This window comes from Octodon degus, unplaced genomic scaffold (assembly GCF_000260255.1).
Source record: "Octodon degus isolate 3935 unplaced genomic scaffold, OctDeg1.0 scaffold00026, whole genome shotgun sequence".
Lineage (NCBI taxonomy): Eukaryota > Metazoa > Chordata > Mammalia > Rodentia > Octodontidae > Octodon > Octodon degus.
In genome coordinates, this window is record NW_004524602.1 from 12,353,735 (window position 1) to 12,361,969 (window position 8,235).

At 44.2% G+C, this 8,235-nt stretch overlaps 1 pseudogene; it reads left to right on the forward strand.

Annotated features, from left to right (window-relative positions):
- The window catches only part of LOC101578864, a 16,816-nt pseudogene extending 14,447 nt beyond the window's left edge, over positions 1-2,369 (forward strand).
- Positions 2,370-8,235: the final 5,866 nt, after the last annotated feature.

The following is an 8,235-nucleotide window of genomic DNA, read 5'->3' on the forward strand; positions in this document are numbered from 1 at the left end:
CTGTTAGACATTGTTACAGTTGTGTACTTATTGTATAGTGCAATAGTATACAGAAGTACAGTGCTCCATCAGAGGTCATAATGTCTGGAAGCAAGAGGAAAAGCAGTTATGATGTGGAGAGGACTGCTAGGAAGCACAAAGCAAAATATACATTGTATGTTTATTTTAAAGTTCTGTATGTATAAAACTCACTTTGTAGACTTACAAACAAATAGGCCATATGACCATTTTCCCAGAGCAGAACTTACTCATAAGTTAGATGAACCAGATGCTCAGGGCTGCTTTGCTCACAAAAGCCCCCCGACTGCCCATATGCTAAAATGACTGTGGTTGTTCATTTTTCATCCTTATTAGTTCTTGGGTCAAGGTGATACAGCTTGTAGGACTAGGTCTCTACAAGTGGCATGTTGGGTAGAGAAAAGAGTGGAATGGGCTGGTTCCCAACAAGTGTCACCTGGGTGAGGATGTGGTACTGGTAGCATAGGCCAGTTTACTATACCTCACATTTACAGAGATCAACTGAACAAAAAATTAATAAATATCAGAAGGGAACAATACCTTTAAACAAATGGGCTTCATAGATATCTAATATTTCATCCTGTTACAACAGAATATTCATTTTTCTCAACAATGCGCAGAACTTACTTTAAACAGACCAAGTACTACTTTATACAGTGTGCAAAAATAACTACAAAATCAAAATCACCTCCCACACCTGGCCTTGGTGGCCTGCACTGCACCTGGGGCAGGGTAGCACAGGTCTTGCCTAGGCAAGCATTTAGACCGCTGAGCTATCTCCACAGCCATATTTCTACTTCTTACTCCTTTTCCCCAATAAATTTTTCTACTCTTAAAAAGAATAACAGGGGGCCTGCCCCTTAGCTCAGTTCTTTAAGTGGCTGCTTCAACAAAGCAGTCAGGCTCAGGTTGCTGTGGTTCGATCCCCACAACTCAAACCGGGTCTGAAGGCATTCGACGGTTAAAAAAAAACAAAGAAAGAAAAAAGAAAAAAGAACAACCAAGTTCACATTAGAAAAACTAGCACCACACACTTCTCCAGGAGGATCAACAGCACAACCTCTTCCCCTACAGCTCTTCTTTTACGTTATTGGCAACAATAGCACCCAATACCATGCTGATTCTGCTCAGCTGGGTGTTACAAATTGCCCATTAATTAATCTAACGCACCTCTTTTCCAGGTTCTGAAATTTTTAATCCTTCTGGTTATTTCAATACTTTGGGAACCAAGCAGGAACAGCATCCAAAACAGAGCACTTTGCTCCTCTGCAAGGGTGGATGGAGAGCAGAAATGCGATGTTTATGCTCAAGAGATGCAGAATTTCATCCAGCACTTCTCTCAGATTGTCAGGGTGCTGACTGAAGATGATACAGGGCACCCAGAAATAGGAGATGTCATTTCCAGGCTCAAGTGGGTCTTACAGTACATTGCCATCGAAAGAAAATACGACCAGGGTTTGACGGTGCAGTAGCACTCCAGGAGCTGCTGGAGCCCAGGAAGCAGGACGCAGACAGCCTGCATTGGGCACTGACTGTGCACCAGTGTGTGGAACAGCTGCCAGGTTTCTTCCTGGTGACAGATGATATCATGGATTCATCCCTTACCCGGCAGGGCCAGGTCTGCTGGTGTCGGAAGGCGGGCATAGGTTTGGATGCTGTCAATGATGCGCTCTTTCTGGAAGCCTGTAAATACCACCTGCTGAAGTTCCACTGCCAGGAGCAGCCCTACCACCCGCACCTGCTTGAGCTTTTCCTGCAGACTGCCTATCAGACAGGCTCAGGCAGACTCTGGACATCATCACGGGCCCCTCAGGCCCATGTGGATCTCAGCAAATGAGCTGAAAAGTGGTATAAATCTATTGTCAAGTACAAGACAGCTTTCTCCTCCTTCTACCTACCTGTTGCTGCTGCCTTCTACCTACCTGTTGCTGCTGTCCAGGGCCGGCACTGATGGGGAGAAGGAGCACGGCAACGCTAGGAGGATCCTGATGGTGATGGGCGAGTTCTTCCAGATCCAGGATGATCTCCTTGACCTCTCTGGGGACCCCAGTGTGACAGGAAAGATTGGCACCAGCATCCAGGACAACAAATGTAGCCGGTTGGTGGTTCAGTGTCTGCAGCGAGATATTCCGGAGTAGGACCAGACCTTGCAGGAGAATTATGGGCAGAAGGACGCAGAGAAGGCAGCCAGGGTGAAGGCGCTGTATGAGGAGCTGGATCTGCCAGCTGTGTTTCGCGGCATGAGGAAGACAGCTACAGCCACCTCATGAGCTTCATCCACGGTGCACTCCACTGTTCCCCCAGCCATCTTCCTGAAGCTAGCAAACAAGCTCTACAACTGGAAAAAGTGACCTGGAGACCAGAGAGGCGGGAGAGAGAGAGGAAGGGAGCAGCTCAATAAATTATCATGGGGCTGGGGAAATAGCTCAGCAGGCTAAGCCCCAGTCTGGCAAGCACAAGGACCTAGGTTCAAGCCCCAGAACTGCATGTTGCGGACTGTGGAACCCTAGGTGCCAATTAGGCCACCAAAACCAGGCATGGTGGTACATACCCGTAATCCCAGCACTGGGGAAGCTGAGACAGGAGGATCACTACAAGTCTGAGCTGCGTAGCAAGACCCTGTACCAAATAGATAGGTAGGTAGATAGGTAGATTTTTGTAAAAGTAGTTTTAGGCAGCATAACAGAATGTAAAAATGTGCTAAACAGAGGCATGAGAGTATCAGTCATGCAGAATGCGATATCACTATGTGCAGAGTAAGCCAGAGCAGATATACTCTGATAGTCGACAGTCCTTGAGAAAAAGCCCGTAGCCCTGGGCAGCCGGAAGATGGTGTTTAAGGCAAAGAAGGTGAAAGGTGATAGAAACATAAGTTAAGAGAGCCCATATTATTATTATTTCTCAGCCTTGGATAATCCTTTTGCCTTGTTTGCCTCTCCCAGGTAACACAGTGGTCATGTCTTGTATTCAAGACTGTTTTTTTGAGACGTGATTTGGCTCTGCAATTCAGGCTGGCCTTGAACTCCCTAAGTAGCCCAAGCTGGCCTCAAACTCTTGGCGATCCTCCTGCCTCAGCTTCCTGAGTACTGCGATTACAGTATATGCCACTAAGCCCAACCTTGTATTCTTGACTTTGAAGTGAAAACAGATCTGCGATTGAATCCCCACCCTTGCTGCCTATGAGCTGGTAACCAGCGCAGAGTCATTCCTGAGTTCTCACCCTCTTACCACATATATACACAGTGCAGAGAAAACATCCACTCTCTTGGTGGTTCAGGGAGCAAAAGATATTAGTATACTATATATAAATGACTTAGCATAGAGCCCAAGACACAGTGTTTTTTTTTCTAGTGATTCTTTTTTTTTATGTATTTGGTACAGGGATTCACTATGCAGCTCGGACTCATAGCCAGTGCTGGGATTACAGGCGTGTACCACTATACCTGGTCTAGCACAGTGGTCTAGGACAGTGGTTTTATGTTAGTTTCTGTCATTGATTGAATAACCCAAAGTTTTTGGTAGTATTCAGGTCAGAGAGGAAAAAACCTTCAAATGGTCCTTTAGTTTTACAGAGAGGCTTTTTTTTTTTTTTTTTCAGGGTTGGAGGATGTGGAGGGAATTTTATCCTGTAGGATTTTTTTTTTTTTAATTTTATTTTTGGTGGTACCAGGGATCAAACTCAGGACCTTGCACTTGCCGGGGAAGCCCTTATTCCCCTGAGCTATCTTCCCAGCCTGAGAGTTTTATCGTGTGTGGGAAAAACATGAAGAAATCTAGCCAACTCTCATTCCTTTGATATTCCACAGTCACGTTTCTCAATTACCTACTTTTATTACTTATAGTATTTTTCTTATTGGTCTGCTTTAATCACTACTGTGCTTTTATACCAGAGATAAAGAGTCAGGGAGTTCTTCCAGTTTATTTGTTTCTGTTGTTTTCTCCATAGCTTCTGCTGCCCATGGTAATCACGAATACAGGGAGTTTCCTTTTCTGGGAAACAGTTAATTACAAATAAGAATGCTGGCTGTGGGCCAGGGAATGGGACTATGTACCTTACATGGACTCTTCAATTTTTTTTTTCTAATACTGTGTCTTGCCTTGAATTTACTAGGTAGCTCAGGTTGGCCTTGAATTCACTATGAAGCCCAGGCTGGCTGGGAGCTCTTGGTGATCCTTCTGTCCCAGCATCCTGCATGCTGGGATTACCCTTACAATAACCTGTGAATGGGGTTTATCTCAGAGAAGGGGCGCTATCTTTATAGGACCTTGTAGATTTGTTTTGATGATTGATTGGAATGTATGAAAAATGCTTAAGGGGGCCAGGGGTGCGGTTCAGTGGTACAGTGCCTTTGTAGCTTGAACAAGATTCTTGATTAAATTCCAGAAACAAGGTTCAGTACAGTCAGCTGTCATGGTTACTATTATTTTTGACAGAAACACTGGATGACTGTGGATATTTCCATAGCACTGAATTTTATTTATTTTAATTAATTAATTATTTTTTTTAGAAAAAGGGATTGAACTCAGGTCCTTGGACTTGCCAGGCAAGCGCTTATTCAACTGAGCCATCTCCCTGGCCCCAGTCACTATTATTTTTTAGTGAGGAATTAGGGGTTCAGGTTGGTTAAAATATTCTCCTGAAGTCACTTCGCTAGAAGGTTGAAGAAGGATTCCAGATTCTACAGCTCTTAAACCAGTGTGAAAAAACCTACAATGTTGGACAACATCCTTTTTTTTTTTTGTGGAACCGGAGATTGAACTCAGGCCCCTACGCTTGCCAGGGAAGCGCTTATTCTACTGAGCCATCTCCCGGGCCCCATTGGAAAACATCTTGATTGAAACAAAACATTAACCAATTCAAACAATGCCATAAAAACTTCAGCCCCATTTTAACCTGGTGGTCTAGCAAATGTCACTATAACTGGGGGCCAATTTGTCCCCTGCTTGGGTGTTGAGTTTCTTGTTCCGATGCCAGCTTTAGTCCTTATTTGTTCCTGCAGCACAGAGGTATCTTCCTTTTTTTTTTTTTGGCGGAACCGGGGATTGAACTCAGATCCTTGCATTTGCCAGTCAAGCGCTTATCCTGCTGAGCCATCTCCCTGGCCCCTTCCATTTGTTCTTGTACCCTGTGGTCTGCAGTGTGCCCTGCTCTTCCTTGGACTCACTGGGATTGACATAATCCATTATGGATTGTCATAATTGGTGAGGAATGCCTCACCAATCAGCATTTTCCTCCAGAAATTTTCAAATTGGAGAGAGTCCTTTTTGTTGGGTATGGTGATGCAGTCATATCCTCCCAGCTACTCAGGTGACTGAGGCTGGAGGCTCACAAGTTTGAGGCCGGCCAGTGCAATTTAGTGAGAACTTGTTTCAAAATTAAAAAGCGGTGGGATGTGGCTCAGTGGTTGTGGACCCATAGGTCGGATCTCCAGCACCACTGTTATGGCTGTGGCTAGATGTCCCTCCCAAGCCTCATGCAGTCCTAGCTGGGGCTTTTAGAGAGGTGGCAGGATCTAGACTGTGTAATCCCAGGATTAAAGGTATGTGATTACTAAATTAGCCCACTGATTGGTTTGGTACCTACCCTAAGTCTGGTAGTCGAGATACAATATAAAAGGGACAGAAAGAAGCCACTATTTTTGCTCAGAGCTTGGTGCCTCCTGCTCCCCATGAGCTGCTTCTCCTCTGCTGTGCCTGTCTGCCATGGCACCCTGCCTTGGAGCCAGCCGATTATGAACTGAAACCTCTACAAATCATAATAGCTAAATAAACCTATCCTCTTTTAAATTTAGATGTCAAGGGTGGGCCAAATAGCTCAGTGGATTAAAGTGCCTGCTTAGGCAGACACAGGGGCCAGGAGTTCGATCCCTGGGCCTGCAGTGCTGGCCCCACCCCCGGAGACATGATGAGACAGCAATTGAGACTGGGTGTGGTGGCACATGCCTGTAACCCCAGCTCTGGGGAGGCTGAACATAGGCGCATCACTATGAGTCCGATCTAGTAGTGAGACCCTGAACACCCTGTAGCCCCTTCCCTAAAAAAAAAAATTTAAATGTCAAGTATTTTGTCTCACCCACAAGAAAAGTAATGAAGACAACCACAAAAACAGAAAGTGTTGGTGCTAAGCGTGGGAGGTCACAGCTTTAACACAAGGGCTTCAGAGGCTGAGGCACGAGGATGACAATTTGAGGCCAGCCTGGGTTACGTAGCGAGCTCAAGACCAGCTTCCACCACATGGCGAGACTCTTCCTCAAAAAACAAACTAATTAAAAAGCAAAACCAAAGAGAGTGCTGGCCCCTTTCTAGGGATAGAAGTGGTAAGATGTAACGTTTCTGAAGCTGCAGTTCACTGCTCCGCTCTTGTTTGGTCGTTCAGCCATTTGTTTTGGATTTCCTGAGCAAAATTTTCCCTTTGATTTTTATCTAACCAAATTCAGGTTGGGCTTCTGTCACTTGCAACCGGGAGCCTCAGCCTGAGCCCCACAAAGCCACAACTAAGTGGAATACCTGCTAATCCCGGCGTACTTCCACGCATGCTGTCCTGTCTGCCTAGAATGTTCTCGATTTCCACATGTCCACAGTCTACTGCTGTCTTCAAGGTCCCTCATATTAACTGTCACTGATCTGTTTAGCCTGCTAGAATTTCTTTAAAAGGAGGAAAAGGGAAAACTTCCCTTGTTTGTCTTCTCCCTGCTGTCCCAGTGCCTGGCATGGATAGTACCCTATAAATGTTAGTTCCCTCTTTCTTTCTTTTCTCTTCCTTTGGTCATGGCTTCCCCCCTGCCCCCAGTTCCACTGTTTTTTCCTTCCCCAGCATCAGCATTCTATTCTCTGCTGCTGAGTCAGAAAATGTTCATGTGTCCACAACAGACAGTTGTGTGTTTTAATGAAACAAACTGCTGTAAAAACAATTTATTTAAAAATGGTTACTGCAGCATAGGTTTAAGGAACAGCCATTAAAGGGAGTTTTTAATTGTTGTTTTTTTTTAATATTTATTTATTTTTATTTATTACATTTATTTATTGTGTGTGTGTGTGGCCAGCTCAGCCCACCAGGGGGCGGGGCTGGCTGGCATGTGGTGCTGGGGGATCGAACCGCCGTCCCTGTGCTTTGCCAAGCTTGTTTCAAGTAGGTGCTTTAGACCACTGAGCCATCTCTCCAGCCCCTTTTAATTGTTTAGATGGTAACTTGAATTGGTATATGTGCGATTTCATTTGGGATACAGATTCTAAATGAGAATACTTGTAAGGTCTGCATTTAGCAAGTAGAAACTGTTTCCAAAAGAACCAGGAGCCAATCTCAGCTCTATTTTCAGTATCCCTGCTTCCCTTCAAATCTCTGGCAGTTCAGTTATCTGTTAGTGAGAAAGGAGGGGAAGAATGTATTCTTTTGCATGTAGATACATTTAACAAAAATTTTAGGCAACTTTCAGCTTGAAGTTTGGTGTTTGGAGAATACATTGTTATCAGAATATGTAACTTTATATGTTTAGCTGTTAACTCCCCTATCTGCCACCTGGATGAAGCTTTTTCCAATAATTTCTTTTCTTTTTGAAATTCTGAGAATATTTATTTTTGTGTACCCTATTTTCATCCATATTATGTTGTTTTGTATTGGCTATTCATGTGTAAATCTATCTTCTGATTTTTTTTTTTTTTTGGAGGGAGGGGGGTGGGTGGGCACTCCAGGGATCAAACTCAGGACTTTGCACTTGTCCGGCAGGTTTTTGTGCGGCTGAGCTATATCTCCAGCACCTATCTCCTCAATTTTAATCAGCCCATGGGTTTGGCCAATTTCAAAGTCTCCCTGTATGGAGAGAAAACTAAAGTGGTGGCACTCTGATTAAAGGATGACGCATTCACAAGAAGCTATGAAATTACCTACCATAGATCTAGAAATATCAAGTTAGAGAAAACAGCCTACCCTTCCTTGACAGCTTGCTTCTCTGAAGAGCTATAGCAGACCAAGTCTCAGAAGCGGGGCATCTGAGTTTACAATTTTGTTTACGTAACCAAAAACAAGTATAGAGAGATAAAATCTATTATAGGGATTATTTAGCTCTCTTTTTATGGATATTTATCTCCATCTTTAGTTTTAAGGACGCCCCCCCTCATGCATACACTCTGTCTAGCCTGTGGTTATGGCATTCTATATGATATATAGCAGTTATTCGGTAAATGTGAGAAATGACTGGCACACTGTCTTGGAGTTTCTTT